General features: G+C 40.9%; 1 protein-coding gene across 1 annotated transcript in view; it reads right to left on the bottom strand.

Moving 5' to 3' along the window:
• Window positions 1–16,835: 16,835 nt before the first annotated feature.
• LOC115431741 (potassium voltage-gated channel subfamily H member 8-like) overlaps window positions 16,836–17,491 on the bottom strand; it is a 22,694-nt gene continuing 22,038 nt past the window's right edge. The window contains exon 5 of the mRNA XM_030152382.1: window positions 16,836–17,491. This exon is cut by the window's right edge and continues 1,016 nt beyond it. The gene's annotated coding sequence lies outside the window, so the exon portion shown is untranslated.

Raw genomic sequence — 17,491 nt, forward strand, 5'->3', positions numbered from 1 at the left:
TATGGAATTTGTTTGAATGTATAACTAGAGTCTGATTAATAAATTGGGGGTGGGGGGGGAGTTTTCCGAAAATGATAACATCTGCACGTGTTTTTTTTTTTTTTTTTAATTTGAATGTATTGATTACTAATTAGACCTCTGACTTTATTTTGTTATTTATTTTATTTTAATTCTGTTTTATTTTTACAATGTTCTTTACAAATACTGTTCAAATCAGTGATGTTGTTGCTCAGCCTGGAATAAAAAAAAAGGCTTTTTCTATGGAATTTGTTTGAATGTATAACCAGAGTCTGATTAATAAAGTTGGGGGAAAAAAAAAAAAAAGTTTTCCAAAAATGATAACGTCTACATGTTTTGTTTTTGTTTTGTTTTTTTAGCTGTCTGTTTTCATTTTCACCCTAATAACCAACCACTACGACGGCGTATTAGGGCCACATAAGAAAAAAAACCTGCTTGTCAATACGAGAATAAATTTGTTATTTAACATGAATAAAGTCGTAGTTTTAAACTCATTATTTAATGAGAGTAAAGTCGTTAATTCATGAGAATAAAGTCGTTATTTAACAAGAATAAAAGGTCAAGGTTCCTTTATTTGTACCCGTAGGTAGATTTGTTTTGCAGTCTAGGTGACTGCCTTGGCATTACAACAACACACACACTGAACATGTAAGACAGACACTAGATCACACTTACAGACAGGACAAAAAGTGTTCAGTGTTCCACCATTCATCTGTACAGCAGCATGGAGAAGGAAAAGAATAAAATAAATAAGATCAAATAAATAAAAACAGGATGCAATAAAAACACAATAAAAAACAGAAAAGATAAAATAAAAACAGTCTGGGATAAAAACCAGGATAAGAACATAAAATTTTAAATTTTAAAAAATTTGAAGTCACAATAATAATAAATAGAGCAAAGTCGTATTTTTAAAAAACTTATTATTTAACAAGAAAAAACTCATAATTTAACAAGAATAAAGTTGTTATTTAAGGAAAATAAAGTCATTATTTAATGAGAATAAAGTTGCAGTTTAAAAAAACTCATTATTTAATGAAAATAAAGTTGTTATTGAATGAGAATAAAGTCGTAATTTAAAAAAAATCTAATTTGACAAGAATTAAGTCGTTAGTTAATGAGAATAAAGTTGTAGTTTTAAAAAACTCATTCAACGAGAAAAAAAAATCATTATTTAACAAGAATAAAGTTGTCATTTAAGGAAAATAAAGTCATTTAATGAGAATAAAGTCGTTATTGAACGAGAATAAAGCTGTTATTTAATGAGAATAAAGTCGTAATTCAAAAAAAAATCCTATTTAAAAAGAATTAAGTTGTTAGTTAACGAGAATAAAGTTGTAGTTTTAAAAAAACTCATTTAACGAGAAAAAAAATCATTATTTAACAAGAATAAAGTTGTTATTTAAGGAAAATAAAGTCATTTAATGAGAATAAAGTCATTATTGAACGAGAATAAAGCTGTTATTTAATGAGAATAAAGTCGTAATTTAAAAAAAATCCTATTTAAAAAGAATTAAGTCGTTAGTTAACGAGAATAAAGTTGTAGTTTTAAAAAAACTCATTTAACGAGAAAAAAAATCATTATTTAACAAGAATAAAGTTGTTATTTAAGGAAAATAAAGTCATTATTTAATGAGAATAAAGTCGTTATTGAACGAGAATAAAGCTGTTATTTAATGAGAATAAAGTCGTAATTTAAAAAAAAAAAACATTTAACAAGAATTATGTTTATGTTTACGCATTTGGCAGACGCTTTTTTCCAAAGCGACTTACAGGGGAATTAAATCGTTAGTTAACGAGAATAAAGTTGCAGTTTTAAAAAACTCATTTAACGAGAAAAAAATCATTATTTAACAAGAATAAAGTTGTTATTTAAGGAAAATAAAGCCATTATTTAATGAGAATAAAGTCGTTATTGAACGAGAATAAAGCTGTTATTTAATGAGAATAAAGTCGTAATTTAAAAAAAATCATATTTAACAAGAATTAAATCATTAGTTAACGAGAATAAAGTTGCAGTTTTAAAAAACTCATTTAACGAGAAAAAAAATCATTATTTAACAAGAATAAAGTTGTTATTTAAGGAAAATAAAGCCATTATTTAATGAGAATAAAGTCGTTATCGAACGAGAATAAAGCTGTTATTTAATGAGAATAAAGTCGTAATTAAAAAAAAATCATATTTAACAAGAATTAAATCGTTAGTTAACGAGAATAAAGTTGTAGTTTTAAAAAACTCATTTAACGAGAAAAAAACTCAATATTTAACAAGAAAAAAAATCATTATTTAATGAGAATAAAGTCGTAGTTTAAAAAAATAATAATTTTTTAACGAGAATAAAGTCGTACTTTTAAAAAATTCATTATTTAAGGAGAAAAAACTCATTATTTAACGAGAATAAAGTCGTTATCACACTGGAAGAAGAATCCAAGTCCCTCCCTTTCAACATTCAGATGCCTTTATTTTCATGCCATGGTCATATCTAGACCTAAAAAACTTCAACGCGTTTCGGCTTCAAGCCTTCATCAGGAAGTCAAACAGGAGCCTGAAAAAGTGTGGGTTCCTCTATAGTAGGGTCTAACCAACAGGAACCTGCCAGCTGGGCATGAAGGGAAAGGCCCGCAGAGGGTGTCCACATGGAAAAGGCCTGCAGAGGGTGTCCACATGGAAAAGGCCTGCAGAGGGTGTCCACATGGAAAAGGCCAGCAGAGGGTGTCCACATGGAAAAGGCCAGCAGAGGGTGTCCACATGGAAAAGGCCAGCAGAGGGTGTCCACATGGAAAAGGCCTGCAGAGGGTGTCCACATGGAAAAGGCCTGCAGAGGGTGTCCACATGGAAAAGGCCAGCAGAGGGTGTCCACATGGAAAAGGCCTGCAGAGGGTGTCCACATGGAAAAGGCCAGCAGAGGGTGTCCACATGGAAAAGGCCAGCAGATGGAGTCAGTGCAGGTCAAATAGAAATATTTACAAGTATACATGAAGAAAAAACAGCGCAAAATGTACAGATTAAGATGAAACCAGTGTCAAGTCTTTAAACCAGAAAACAGATAATACATGATAAGAAAACAGAACAGTCCAGCTCTTCATTCAGTCCAGGGGGTACAGTGGCTTGGAGTTTCAAACTCCAGAAAGCTTCCCGTTGGTTTCCTGTCTTTTTCCTTCCCCCTTTCTTCAGGAGGATGGAATGTGGTGGATGCCAGTAGCCTGTAGTGTAGATGGGTTACTGTTGTGGAGTTCCAGGTAGTGTTTTACCATCAGGTAGTTTGTGTTTCCAGTTCTTCTTGCATATTTGTGTTCTGACAGTCTGTCCTGTAAACGTCTTTTTGTACGGCCGATGTAGAACACTTTGCAGGTCGGACGTTCCAGTCTGTAAATGATGAATGTTGTTTTACACTTAATAAAATGACTGATTGTGTATTGTTTATGTGATGGAGAGTCCATGACAGTTTGGGTCTGTATGACATTTGGACAGTGACTGCAGCGGCTGCATTTGTAGCTCCCTTTAGGTTTCTGACCCAGCCATGATGGTGGAGTGCTGGGTTGGAGATGGCTGTGGACCAGTTTGTCCTGCAGTGTAGGACATCTCCTACAGGTGATGAGTGGAGGCTGTGGAAAAGTTCATCTGAGCTGTTCATCGCTCTGAATGATGTCCCAGTTTTTATTCATTATTCTTCTGACTTGGTTTTCATTTGGGTCGGATCGCGTTCACATTCCACTTTTTGCTAGTGGAGCAAAATGCGTGAACAGAAGCACGCATGTGACGAACTGCGCTGGCATTGGACAGAAAAGTCGGGGGCGGGGTGAAGCAGAGACAGCCGGTGTTGATGAAAATAATCGTGGTGCTCCTACATACAGTTAGCATTTTCAGAATAGAAATTGTAGTTTTACAAACACAAATTTACGAAAATAATGTTAACACTCAAGAAAAGCTCAGTCGGAGCCAGTTTCATAATACGGACATGTCAGATGTCAGTGTCCTCATTGGTCCTCGTCTGTCCACAGCTCATGTCTGCTGTTCGCTCTGAACACCGTAAACCTCGGCTCCTTCCAGAGGCTACGGTGGCTCATCAAGCACAAAAAGGCACAAGATTCCTTGGTTTGGTTCGGTTCGAGGTCGGTTCTGTTCACACCAGAGTCGGTTTGGAAGCGGACCCAGACCACCTCTTCTAGGTGGTCTGGGTCCGCTCGTTTGGTTCGAATCAGAGTTCACATGTTTGTATTCACACCTAAAAAAAAGTCCGGACTTTCTGGGGAAACAAACTGTGGTCCGTTTTAAACGGACCGAATGTGGTTGGTGTGAATCCAGCCTTAGACTCAAAGGCCAAACACTGAGTCTGTCCTCCATCAACACATTAGTCTGAGGACTTTGCACACATTTGGGTTTGTTGTAAGAACTGAACTGATTTGTAGTAAATGTCCTCTTTTGTGGAGGAGAAACTGCTGCAGTGTTCATCTGTAGGACTATCAGAGAAAACAGCCAAACTAAACACAGAGGGTTTGTGTTTGTAAACAAACTGTGAGGATTCTACTGTGAGTTTGAGTCCAACAGAAGGAAAGGATCTGTAACACCGCAAACTGTTGAATTTTCAAAATATTACGAGTTTAATCTCATAAAAGTATGACTTTATTCTCATTAAATAATGACTTTATTCTCGTTAATTAACGACTTTATTTTCGTTAATTAACAACTTTATTCTCGTTAATTAACGACTTTATACTTGTTAAATAAAGAGTTTTTTTTACACTATGATTTTATTCTCATTAAATAAGTTTTTTCTCTCTAAATGATGAGTTTTTTGTAAACTAGGACTTTATTCTCATTAAATTATGACTTTATTCTCGTTAATCAACAACGTTATTCTCGTTAATTAATGACTTTATTCTCGTTAAATAAGGAGTTTTTTTTTACACTATGACTTTATTCTCATTAAATAACTATTTTATTCTCATTAAATAAGTTTTTTCTCTCTAAATGATGAGGGTTTTTTTCAACTAGGACTTTATTCTCATTAAATTATGACTTTATTCTCGTAAATCAACAACTTTATTTTCGTTGATTAACAACTTTCTTCTCGTTAATTACCGACTTTATTCTTGTTATATAATGAGTTTTTTCTTGTTAAATAATGACTTTTTTAAAACTACGACTTTATTCTCGTTGTGCATAGTTGTTTTTCTTGTCACGTGGCCCTACACGCCGTCATAACCCACAATAACTCGTCATCACATTTCACACACTATCACTCAGTCACGTGCACTCACCAGATTAGGAACTGTGCTCGTGGCCGTTCGTGCAGCTCACACACCCCGAATTTACATCCGCTCTGGATCAACAGGTGAACATGGGAATAAAAAAATAAATAAAAACAGTATTAACGTTTAACTTTACTAAACAAGCGGAGCATTTTCAAGCCGCGCGAGGACTGAAAATCCAGGAAATCCAAAAGCCAAAGTCACGCGACCGTCTCCGTTTCACTGCACGAGGGAGTTCGGAGCTCCGGTTAGCTAACGGCTAACTATAGCAGGAGGGAGCACCGAGATATCCAGGAGGAAAAAGACTTTGGGTAGATTTGAGCTCAAACTGCTCCTTAGTATCAAAAGATGAGAATCTGTGTCCAAACCCACCGACTAACTTCGAGTAGAATGAAGTTGGATGAAGCCGCTTCACGGCTTGTCTCTGGCTCTAACAGCAAAAACAAAGGAGGAACAAACGGGGCGGGCACTTCCGGGAATGACAGCAAGCTGCATTCTGATTGGTTGGTCTTGTTAGTATACAGCCTTCTGATTGGTCCTCGTGTCCATGGTTCCGGCTCGACTCTTTTTTTTTTTTTTTTTTTTTTTTTAACTTTATTTAAATATCAATTAACAAACATTTAACATACAACAAAATAAACACAAATAAAATACAATCATTAAATCAGTATATGCACCGAATCCATTTTCAGTAAATCATGTACAAAAATAAATTAAAAAAAAAAAAACCCATAAATAATTTCTCATCTAAAATTTCATTAAATGTCAGAAGATACATTAAATAACTTGTCATAGCTATCAACAAATGTCCTATTTATTATTATTATTATTATTATTATTATTATTATTATTATTATTACCATTAATAATAATAATAATAATAATAATAATAATAATATTAACAACAACAAGGGCTAATGATTTACAAAGTGAGTTAAATTCAATTAAAAAATGAGGAAAGGTTGGTTTGGAGGAACTTTATTTAAATATCAATTAACAAACATTGTCAAACATTTAACGTATAAAAACATACACACAATACATGAGAATACAGATACAAAAATAAGATATAATCGTAAAATCAGTATATGCAACAAATACATTTTTGATAATTCATATACAAAAAAAAAAAAAAAATCAGAAGATACATTAAATAACTTATCATAGCTATCAAGAAATGTCCTATTTTTTTATTATTATTGTTATTAACAAGGGCTAATAATTTATAAAGTGAGTTAAATTCAATTAAAAAATGAGGAAAGGTTGTTTTGGAGGCTGAAAATTTTTGTTTATGAATGAAATACTTTCCCAATAAAATGAAAAAATGAACTAAATACTGCAGACATTTGTTCTTATTTTCATAATAACAGTGTATCGTGTGTGAATGTTGATGTGCCAATGCAAGTTAATCTGATGTTCTACTAATCTGACCTTAAACCCCACTCTCCCTTGTTCTAAATCAGTGAAACTATGTAATTCAATTGAAACTGTTTTTTTTTTTTTTTTTAAATAATAAGACATCTAAATTTTGAACAAACATCAAGATGTAAAAAGGAAAAACCATTTGAACAAATAATTAAAAAATGCATAGATTTAAACACACAAAGCAGAAAAGACAAATAATAGTATATTAAAAAAACAACAAAAACATATCTAACAAAATAAATAAATAAATAAATAAATAAATAATAATAATAATAATAACAATAATTGAACACAGATCTGATATTAACAGTGCTTCTTAACAGAGGTTGTGTGGTTCACCTGGTGATCAGCGCTGACAGATTCCACAGGTCCGATAGACTCAGGAGTCATGGACTGAACCAGAACCAGACCCAGAACCAGAACCAGACCACTGAGACACAACACTGATGAAACAGTCAGCATGGACCATCTGAAATGAGAAGATGAAGAATATTAAAGCAAACAGTGAACAGTGGTGATGAACTGACCAAATCGCAGCATAGAGATGAGATAAGATGAGATGAGATGAGATGAGATAAGATAAGATAAGAAGGGATAAGATAAGATAAGAAAGGATAAGATAAGATGAGAAAGGATAAGATAAGATAAGATAAGATAAGAAGGGATAAGATAAGATAAGATAAGATAAGATAAGATAAGAAAGGATAAGATAAGATGTTAGAATAATTGTACATAAGTTATCACATTCATGCCATACTTATGATGTTATTATATGCTATGTTGAATGAGGGCAAAGTGCTCTTAGAGTTCTTTTACAGGTTTTGCAGAAGTGAAAGCACCTCGGAAGATGGGGACCATGCCTTGGAGACCAGTTGACCCATGTCGTCTGATCGAAAGCAGAAGTTCACACAAAGGCTACACAGATGCGTCTGGACGATTCAGTTTTGACATTTAATAAGAGGAAAATAATCATGCACCCATGCACTAACAATGTGATCAATACGTAAACCCTCAGACTAATCACACCCATGTAACTAGGGAACACCCAAATGAAATAAATGAGGAGAGCAAGGGCAGGACCCTCAGAGTGAGTTGGGACGTTGTAACTGAGCAGTGTTCTGTCAACTACTCTCCTCGCGAGCAAGAGATACTTGACTCCTGTGTGTTCTTGTGTCTTTCTTTATATCTCAGTGTTTTGAACCTGACATAAGATAAGAAAGGATAAGATAAGATACAATAAGATAAGATAAGAAAGGATAAGATAAGATACAATAAGATAAGTTAAGAAAGGATAAGATAAGATAAGATAAGATAAGATAAGATAAGATACAATAAGATAAGATAAGATACAATAAGATAAGATAAGATGAATGAATGAATGAATGAATGAATAAACTTTATTGTCATTGTACTCATGTTACAATGAAATTATGCAGGCCTCCCCCCTCAGTGCAATCCAGCATAAACAAGATAAAAACACAATAGTATATAAATAAGGCTTAAGAATATAGAGATAATAAAAGTATTAAAATAAATGAAATAAATATTTAGGCAGAACAGTTAAAAACTTAAAAGCTTTAAAAGTTTAAAAGTTTTCCCCAAGTACCCCTAGTTACTTGTTTAAAAGCCTTATTGCCCAGGGATAAAAAGTGTCTCTAAGTCGGTTTGTTGGGCTCCCCAGAACCCGATACCTCCTCCCTGAGGGTAGGGGGTTGAAGAGGCACCGGCCAGGGTGGGATGTGTAAAGTAAGATGTTCCTTGCCCTCTTCAACCCCCTAGAGTTTGCGATGTCCTCCAGGGAGGGCAGGGGGCAGCTGATGATCTTTTGTGCCGCCTTTCTGACCCCCTGCAGGGCTTTTTTGTCCTTGGCCGTGCAGCCGGCATACCACACTGTAACACAGTATGTCAGCACACTTTCCACAGTGGAGCGGTAAAAAGTCTGCAGCAGATTCACATCCAGGTGGCATTTTTTTAGTAGTCTTAAAAAGTACAGTCTCTGCTGCGCTTTGCCGACTACTGCAGCTGTGTTCGCGTGCCACCTGAGGTCATCCGCCACATGTACACCCAGGTATCGGAAAGAGGAGACCCTTCCCACACAGACCCCATCTATCTGTAGTGGGGTGGGGTCTGCTCTGTTCCTCCTCCAGTCCATCACCATCTCCTTACTTTTGCTTGTATTCAGATGCAGGTTGTTCGCAGAACTCCAAGCTACAAGTCTCTGGACCTCCTCCCTGTATGCTGTCTCGTCGCCCCTGGAGATGAGACCCACCACAACGGTGTCATCGGCGAATTTAACTAAGATGTTAGAGTCATACAAGGGGGCACAGTCATGCGTGTACAGTGTGTACAGGAATGGGCTCAGTACACAGCCCTGAGGGGAGCCCGTGCTGAGTGTACGGGTGGAGGATATATGGGGCCCCACCCTCACTGTCTGTGGTCGCTCCGTCAGGAAGCTGCCAATCCACTTACAGATGAGGGGTGGGAAGTCCAGGTCAGTCAGCTTCTTGACGAGTATGTTCGGCAAAATGGTGTTAAATGCCGAACTATAATCAACAAAAAGCATCCTCACGCAACTGCCCAGTTTCTCCCCATGACTCGCAGCAGCGTGGAGAACAGTGGAGACTGCATCAGCTGTTGACCTATTCTTCCTGTAAGCAAACTGATGTTGGTCAAAGTTCTGGGGGAGACAGGACTTAAGATGGTGCAGAACTAGCCTCTCAAAACACTTCATAACCACAGACGTGAGTGCCACCGGTCTGTAGTCATTCAGGCTGATAAGATAAGATAAGATAAGATAAGATAAGATAAGATAAGATAAGATAAGATAAGATAAGATAAGCTTTATTTATCCCAAAGGTAAATTCCCTGAAGTCAGTCAGTTCATGTATTTATCACAGTTCTTCAGTTTGATGCAGTTACATTTATACAGTTTCAACTGGTTCGTAATCACAGTACAACGACGTTAAGGAGGTGTTCATTTCAGTTGTAATTGTGATAGTTTCGGTCAGTGTGTGTTTGTGCTCTACTTACTCATTCAGGTGGTCTGTAGTCCTTTACCAGGGCTGTCTGTGGTTGTTTTTAGAACTGTGGGGGTGTCCAAACATCCACCTTTAACCCTTAAAGCCCCAAACGTCCACCTTTAACCCTTAAAGCCCCAAACGTCCACCTTTAACCTTTAAAGCCCCAAACGTCCACCTTTAACCTTTAAAGCCCCAAACGTCCACCTTTAACCCTTAAAGCCCCAAACGTCCACCTTTAACCCTTAAAGCCCCAAACGTCCACCTTTAACCCTTACAGACCCAAACGTCCACCTTTAACCCTTACAGACCCAAACGTCCACCTTTAACCCTTACAGACCCAAACGTCCACCTTTAACCCTTACAGACCCAAACGTTCACCTTTAACCCTTACAGACCCAAACGTCCACCTTTAACCCTTACAGACCCAAACGTCCACCTTTAACCCTTACAGACCCAAACGTCCACCTTTAACCCTTACAGACCCAAACGTTCACCTTTAACCCTTACAGACCCAAACGTCCACCTTTAACCCTTAAAGACCCAAACGTTCACCTTTAACCCTTACAGACCCAAACGTCCACCTTTAACCCTTACAGACTAATATTTTTTAAAAATTATTAAAATCCACGCAATTAATCGCGTGGATTTTAATTAAACGGCATCACCAGTGTGTATTTCCTGTCAGTGATATTTCGGACTGAAGTACTCTGGTGATGAAAATAATTGCACATGTCACATGGGGCGGCCATGGCTCAGTTGGTAGAGCGGGTCGTCCAATAACCGAAGGGTTGGCGGTTCGAATCCCGCTAGTCAGTCCGTTGTGTCCTTGGGCAAGACACTTCACCCTCTTTGCCTCCAGTGCCACCCACACTGGTGTATGAATGTTCGGTGGTGGTCGGAGGGGCCGTAGGCGCAAAATGGCAGCCATGCTTCTGTCAGTCTGCCCCAGGGCAGCTGTGGCTACAGATGTAGTTTACTACCACCAGAGGGAGAATGTGAGCGCAAATGAATAATGGGTCAATAATGTAAAGCGCTTTGGGTGTCTAGAAAGGCGCTATATAAATCCAATCCATTATTATTATTATGTCAGTGCTTCCTCTCCCCCCCACCATCTGAAGACATTTCAAATGAAAATGTCCATGGAACAGACCACTACTGTTACACATGTTTATGTCCACACAGGTTTATTTCCACTTGTGAGTGATTGACAGGAGTCTTTAGCCCACTAATCAGTACTAATACTAATAAGCCCAATAATATGTGATGTTCAGTTGTTCAAAGTAAACAAAGGGGGCCCTCTAGTGGTCACAATAAGTGTCACTAACGTATGTTTTGTCCTTGCAGTGTTCCCGTAGTTAGTTCAGACATAAGAAGGAACTAACAGACACGTTTCTTTCACTCTGTTTGTTTGGCCCAAAAAATGTTTGCCTGTGAGTATTTTCTGTTCAGTTGTTGTCAGAATGAATAGTATCAAATATCTCTGATGTGAACCTTTGTTGCTGAATAAAAAGACATAAATCTAAAGTTAATCTGTAAATGCTAATCATTAGCGTGTCTATGGATTTTCCCATTCAAGTTAGCATCAAGCTAGCGATCTTTTTCCCATTCATTTAAATGTATAATGCCATGTAAATGTACTAAGGCAGTGAACAGAACTCAGACATATTTAGTTTGTATGTGTCAGTTTTACAGTGAGTCTACAGGAACAGATTTGGACACAAGTTTTGGGCGTTCAGCTTTTCTTGTTAAACCTGTTGTCTATCTGCAGCTAACCGCTACACGCACACAAGCAGAAGAATAGGAGTTGCCCAGTCCTTTTATATATATATATATATATACATACATACATACAGGGTGGGGAAGCAAATTGTACAATATTTTGAGGCAGGGATTGAAAGACAGTGTATGACCATTTAGTTTATTGAAAGTCATGAGAATTTATTTGCCACAAGAAAATGTCCATAATAGAAAATGTTTTTATTCTATGTGTCCTCCTTCTTTCTCAATAACTGCCTTCACACGCTTCCTGAAACTTGTGCAAGTGTTCCTCAAATATTGGGGTGACAACTTCTCCCATTCTTCTTTAATAGTATCTTCCAGACTTTCTGGTAATAGTTTTGCTCATAGTCATTCTCTTCTTTCCATTATAAACAGTCTTTATGGACACTCCAACTATTTTTGAAATCTCCTTTGGTGTGACGAGTGCATTCAGCAAATCACACACTCTTTGACGTTTGCTTTCCTGATTACTCATATGGGCAAAAGTTTGTGAAAAGGTATGGATAATAGTGTTAGGTATGATTATGACATCAGTATATGTTTGGGTTCAAAACAACTGACGTAGTGTCTGCTGAGAAAAAACAACTAAATGTTCAGTGTAAATTTGGCTTCCCCACCCTGTACATATATATATATATATATATATATATATATCCCCCTTGAACTGCCACCTTATCGTGGTGGGGGAGTTTGTGTGCCCGAATGATCCCAGGAGCTATGTTGTCGGGGGCTTTATGCCCCTGGTAGGGTCTCCCAAGGCAAACAGGTCCTGGGTGACGGGCCAGACTAAGAGCAGTTCAGAAACCCCTATGAATAAGAACCACCTAAAGAATGTGACGTCACCCGGTACGGCGCAGCCGGGGCCCCACCCTGGAGCCAGGCCTGGGGTTGGGGCTCGTATGCGAGCGCCTGGTGGTCGGGCCTATGCCCACGGGGTCCGGCCGGGTCCAGCCCGAAAGAGCGACATGGGCCCACCCTCCGACGGACTCACCACCCATCGAGGGAATCATAGGGGCCGGGTGCAGTGTGGATTGGGTGACAGTCGAAGGCAGGGAGCCCGACAACCCGATCCCCGGACACGGAGTCTAGCTCTTGGGACATGGAATGTCACTTCGCTGGGGGGGAAGGAGCCAGAGCTTGTGAGGGAGGTTGAGAGATACCGTCTAGATATAGTCGGGCTCACCTCCACACATAGCTTGGGCTCTGGAACCCAACCCCTCGAAAGGGGCTGGACTCTCCACTTCTCTGGCGTTGCCCGCGGTGAGAGGCGGCGGGCTGGTGTGGGATTACTCATAGCCCCTCAGCTCAGCCGCCATGTGTTGGAGTTCACCCCGGTGAACGAGAGGGTCGCGTCCCTACGCCTTCGGGTTGGGGACAGGTGCCTCACTGTTGTTTCGGCCTACGGGCCGAACGGCAGTGCAGAGTACCCGGCCTTCTTGGAGTCTCTGGGAGGGGTGCTGGATGGTGCTCCGACTGGGGACTCCATTGTTCTCCTGGGCGACTTCAATGCCCACGTGGGCAACGACAGTGAGACCTGGAGGGGGGTGATGGGGAGGAACGGCCTCCCTGATCTGAACCCGAGTGGTGTTCTGTTACTGGACTTCTGTGCTAGTCACAGTTTGTCCATAACAAACACCATGTTCGAACACAGGGATGTCCATAAGTGCACTTGGCACCAGGACACCCTAGGCCGGAGGTCGATGATCGACTTCACTGTCGTATCATCAGACCTCCGGCCACGTGTTTTGGACACTCGGGTGAAGAGAGGGGCAGAGCTGTCAACCGATCACCACCTGGTGGTGAGTTGGATCCGCTGGCGAAGGAGGAAACCGGACCGACTCGGCAGGCCCAAACGTGTTGTGAGGGTCTGTTGGGAACGTCTGGCAGAACCTGATGTCAGTGTGGTCTTCAACTCCCACCTCCGGGAGAGCTTCTCCCAGATCCCGGGGGAGGCTGGGGACATTGAGTCCGAGTGGACCATGTTCTCCACCTCCATTGTCGAAGCGGCTGCTCGGAGCTGTGGTCGCAAGGTCTCCGGTGCCTGTCGTGGCGGCAATCCCCGAACCCGGTGGTGGACCCCGGAAGTAAGGGATGCCGTCAAGCTAAAGAAGGAGTCTTATCGGGTCTTGTTGGCCCGTGGGACTCCCGAGGCAGCTGATGGGTACCGGAAGGCCAAGCGTGCTGCAGCCCAGGCGGTTGTGGAGGCAAAAACTCGGGTCTGGGTGGAGTTTGGGGAGGCCATGGAGGAGGACTATTGGTCGGCCTCGAGGAAATTCTGGCAAACCATCCGGCGCCTCAGGAGGGGAAAGCAGTGCGCCACCAACACTGTTTACAGTGGAAGTGGGGAGCTGCTGACCTCAACTGGGGATGTTGTCGGGCGGTGGAAGGAATACTTCGAGGATCTCCTCAATCCCACTGCCACGTCTTCCATAGAAGAAGCAGAGGCTGAGGTCTCAGAGGTGGACTCGTTCATCACCCAAGCTGAAGTCACCGAGGTGGTTGGCAAGCTCCTTGGTGGCAGGGCACCGGGGGTGGATGAGATTCGCCCTGAGTACCTTAAGTCTCTGGATGTGCAGGGACTGTCTTGGTTGACACGTCTCTGCAACATCGCGTGGCGGTCGGGGACAGTACCTCTGGATTGGCAGACCGGGGTGGTGGTTCCCCTTTTTAAGAAAGGGGACCGGAGGATGTGCTCCAACTATAGGGGGATCACACTCCTCAGCCTCCCGGGGAAAGTCTATTCCAGGGTACTGGAGAGGAGGATCCGACCGATAGTCGAACCTCGGATCCAGGAGGAACAATGCGGTTTTCGTCCTGGTTGTGGAACGCTGGACCAGCTCTATACTCTCCATCGGGTGCTCGAGGGTTCATGGGAGTTCGCCCAACCAGTCCACATGTGTTTTGTGGATCTGGAGAAGGCGTTCGACCGTGTCCCTCGTGGTATCTTGTGGGGGGTGCTTTGGGAGTATGGGGTCCGGGGCCCTTTGCTAAGGGCAGTCCGGTCCTTGTATGACCGAAGCAGGAGCCTGGTTCGCATTGCCGGCAGTAAGTCAGACCTGTTCCAGGTGCATGTTGGACTCCGGCAGGGCTGCCCTTTGTCACCGGTTCTGTTCATAATTTTTATGGACAGAATTTCTAGGCGCAGCCAAGGGCCGGAGGGGGTCCGGTTTGGGGACCACAGGATTTCATCTCTGCTTTTTGCAGACGACGTTGTCCTGTTGGCCTCATCGAACCTGGACCTTCAGCGTGCCCTGGGGCGGTTTGCAGCCGAGTGTGAAGCGAGCGGGATGAGGATCAGCACCTCCAAATCCGACAGACAAATCAGACAGAATTGACAGACAGATCGGTGCAGCGTCTGCAGTGATGCAGTCGCTGTACCGGTCGGTTGTGGTAAAGAAGGAGCTGAGCCGAGAGGCGAAGCTCTCGATTTACCGGTCAATCTACGTTCCTACCCTCACCTATGGTCATGAGCTTTGGGTCAGGACCGAAAGGACAAGATCCCGGATACAAGCGGTCGAAATGAGTTTCCTCCGTCGGGTGGCTGGGCGCACCCTTAGGGATAGGGTGAGGAGCTCAGTCACCAGGGAGGAGCTCGGAGTAGAGCCGCTGCTCCTCCGCGTCGAGAGGGGCCAGCTGAGGTGGCTCGGGCATCTGTTTCGGATGCCTCCTGGACGCCTCCCTGGGGAGGTGTTCCGGGCATGTCCCACCGGGAGGAGACCTCGGGGAAGACCCAGGACATGCTGGAGAGACTATGTCTCTCGGCTGGCCTGGGAACGCCTCGGGATCCCCCCAGAAGAGCTGGAGGAGGTGTCTGGGGAGAGAGAAGTCTGGGCATCCCTGGTTAGACTGTTACCCCCGCGACCCGGCCCCGGATAAGCGGAAGAGAATGGATGGATAGAATGGATGGATATATATATATATATATATATATATATATATATATATATATATATATATATATATATATATATATATATATATATCCTTTATTTTGTTTAGTTCTTCATTCTATTGTTGGTTGTTTGTGGGATGTCTATCGTGATGGGTCAGTGTGTTTTTCTTGTACTGCTGCTGTGGTAACCAAACAATTTCCTGCAAAGGATCAATAAAGTATCTATCTATCTATCTATCTATCTATCTATCTATCTATCTATCTATCTATCTATCTATCTATCTATCTATCTATCTATCTATCTATCTATCTATCTATCTATCTATCTATCTATCTATCACAGATTACAGTATTGGATTTGCAACTTTTTTAAGGACCCACTGAATCCCTGTAAAATACTCTCAAAAATGCGGTTGAATCTGTAAAACAAACTCTTTTATTATCAGATGTGTCACTACTTACAACTGGTGCTCATGATCATAAAGTAGTACCACTTTCATTTGGATGCTTTTCCATTGTTGGCCACATGCCAAATGTTTGTCATGCATTAAGTAGTGAGGCATGCTGGTCCTGATCGGGTCGCGCCGGTGATCCACTAGCAAGCGTCGCGAACTCTGCGAACTACGCAGTACCCAGCCGCACCACTGCCTTCCTCCAGGGACGCTTGTTGTGGGAGTTTCCGTTTGTAGATGGGCGTGACTGAAGCGGCAGAAGGCGGGTGGTGAAAATTTCCCTCTTCGATTTTGAAAATTTTGGAGGGAAAGTCCCGTCTATAAAACAAGCTTGGTGCGATTTGGACAGTAATTTTAATCATGAAATGAACTTTGTAGCTTAGCTAGCCGGTAACGCTAGCCCAGGGGTCGGCAACCTGCAGCTCCAGAGTCTCAATGATGAATAAAATAAATTTTTCCAATAATTACCTCATTAATTTGGTATATTTGGTATTAGTACTTCATATACTATTAGCACAAATACCATGAAATACTTTTACTGTGTACTTTTGGAGTAATCATATTCAAAAATCCATTCCAAGCTCCAAAAGAGTTTGTTTTTTCATCTGAAATAGGCTTTAAGACTAAATTCAATGATGAATAAAATTAATTTTTCCAATAAGTACCTTTTGAATTTGTTATATTTGTTATTAGTCCTTCATATACTATTAGCACAAATACTATGAACAACTTTTACTGTGTACTTTTGGAGTAATCATACTCCAGATTCCATTCCAAGCTACAAAAGTGTTTTTTTGTCTGAAATAGGCTTTAAGACTAAATTCAATGATGAATAAAATTAATTTTTCCAATAAGTACCTCATGAATTTGGTATTTTTGGTATTTGTACTTCATATACTATTAGCACAAATACTATGAACTACTTTTACTGTGTACTTTTAAAGTAATCATACTCCAGAATCCATTCCACACTACACTTCTGTTTGTTGTATTCAGTGGTTGTAACAGATAAAATGTAAAAAAAGATTAAAACTTTTAAAAGTTTAAAAGCTCTGTTACTTTTTGCGGCTCCAGACTATTTTTTTTGGCGGTAGAGTAGGCAAAATGGCCCCCTCTTCTGACTGATAATAAAGGTTGCAGACTCCTGCGCTAGCCCTTCCTTCCACTGGTCTAATCAGTTAAACGCTTTATTTCCGTAAATTCATAACACCCACCATCGACACCCGACAATTTTCGGCACTTCCTTCCAGGCATCGCTGATTAGACCGTTGGAAGAAAGGGCTAGCGTTACCGGCTGGCTAAGCTAGCCCCAGAGCTTATTTTGAAGAGCATGTCTCAAAGTACCAGAACCAATGAGAAGCCCTTGTCTGGGAAAACAGGCCGTTTTTTCCTGGACCTGTCTAATGACGCATTTCCACTACGTGGTATCGGCTCGACTTGACTCGGCCTTTATGCATTTCCATTACGATAAAGGACCTGGAATCTGGTACCCGGTACCAGTTTTTTGGTCTCACCTCCGCTGTGGTTCCAGGACTGGGTACCAGATGCTAAGAGGTGACGCTGTGTAAACACTGTAGACCACTGATTGGTCAGAGTCGTCTGTGTGAGCCGACGTTTTACAGAAAACAGATGCAGAAGTTGACAGTAAATAT

This window comes from Sphaeramia orbicularis, chromosome 2, assembly GCF_902148855.1.
Source record: "Sphaeramia orbicularis chromosome 2, fSphaOr1.1, whole genome shotgun sequence".
NCBI classification, from domain to species: Eukaryota; Metazoa; Chordata; class Actinopteri; order Kurtiformes; family Apogonidae; genus Sphaeramia; species Sphaeramia orbicularis.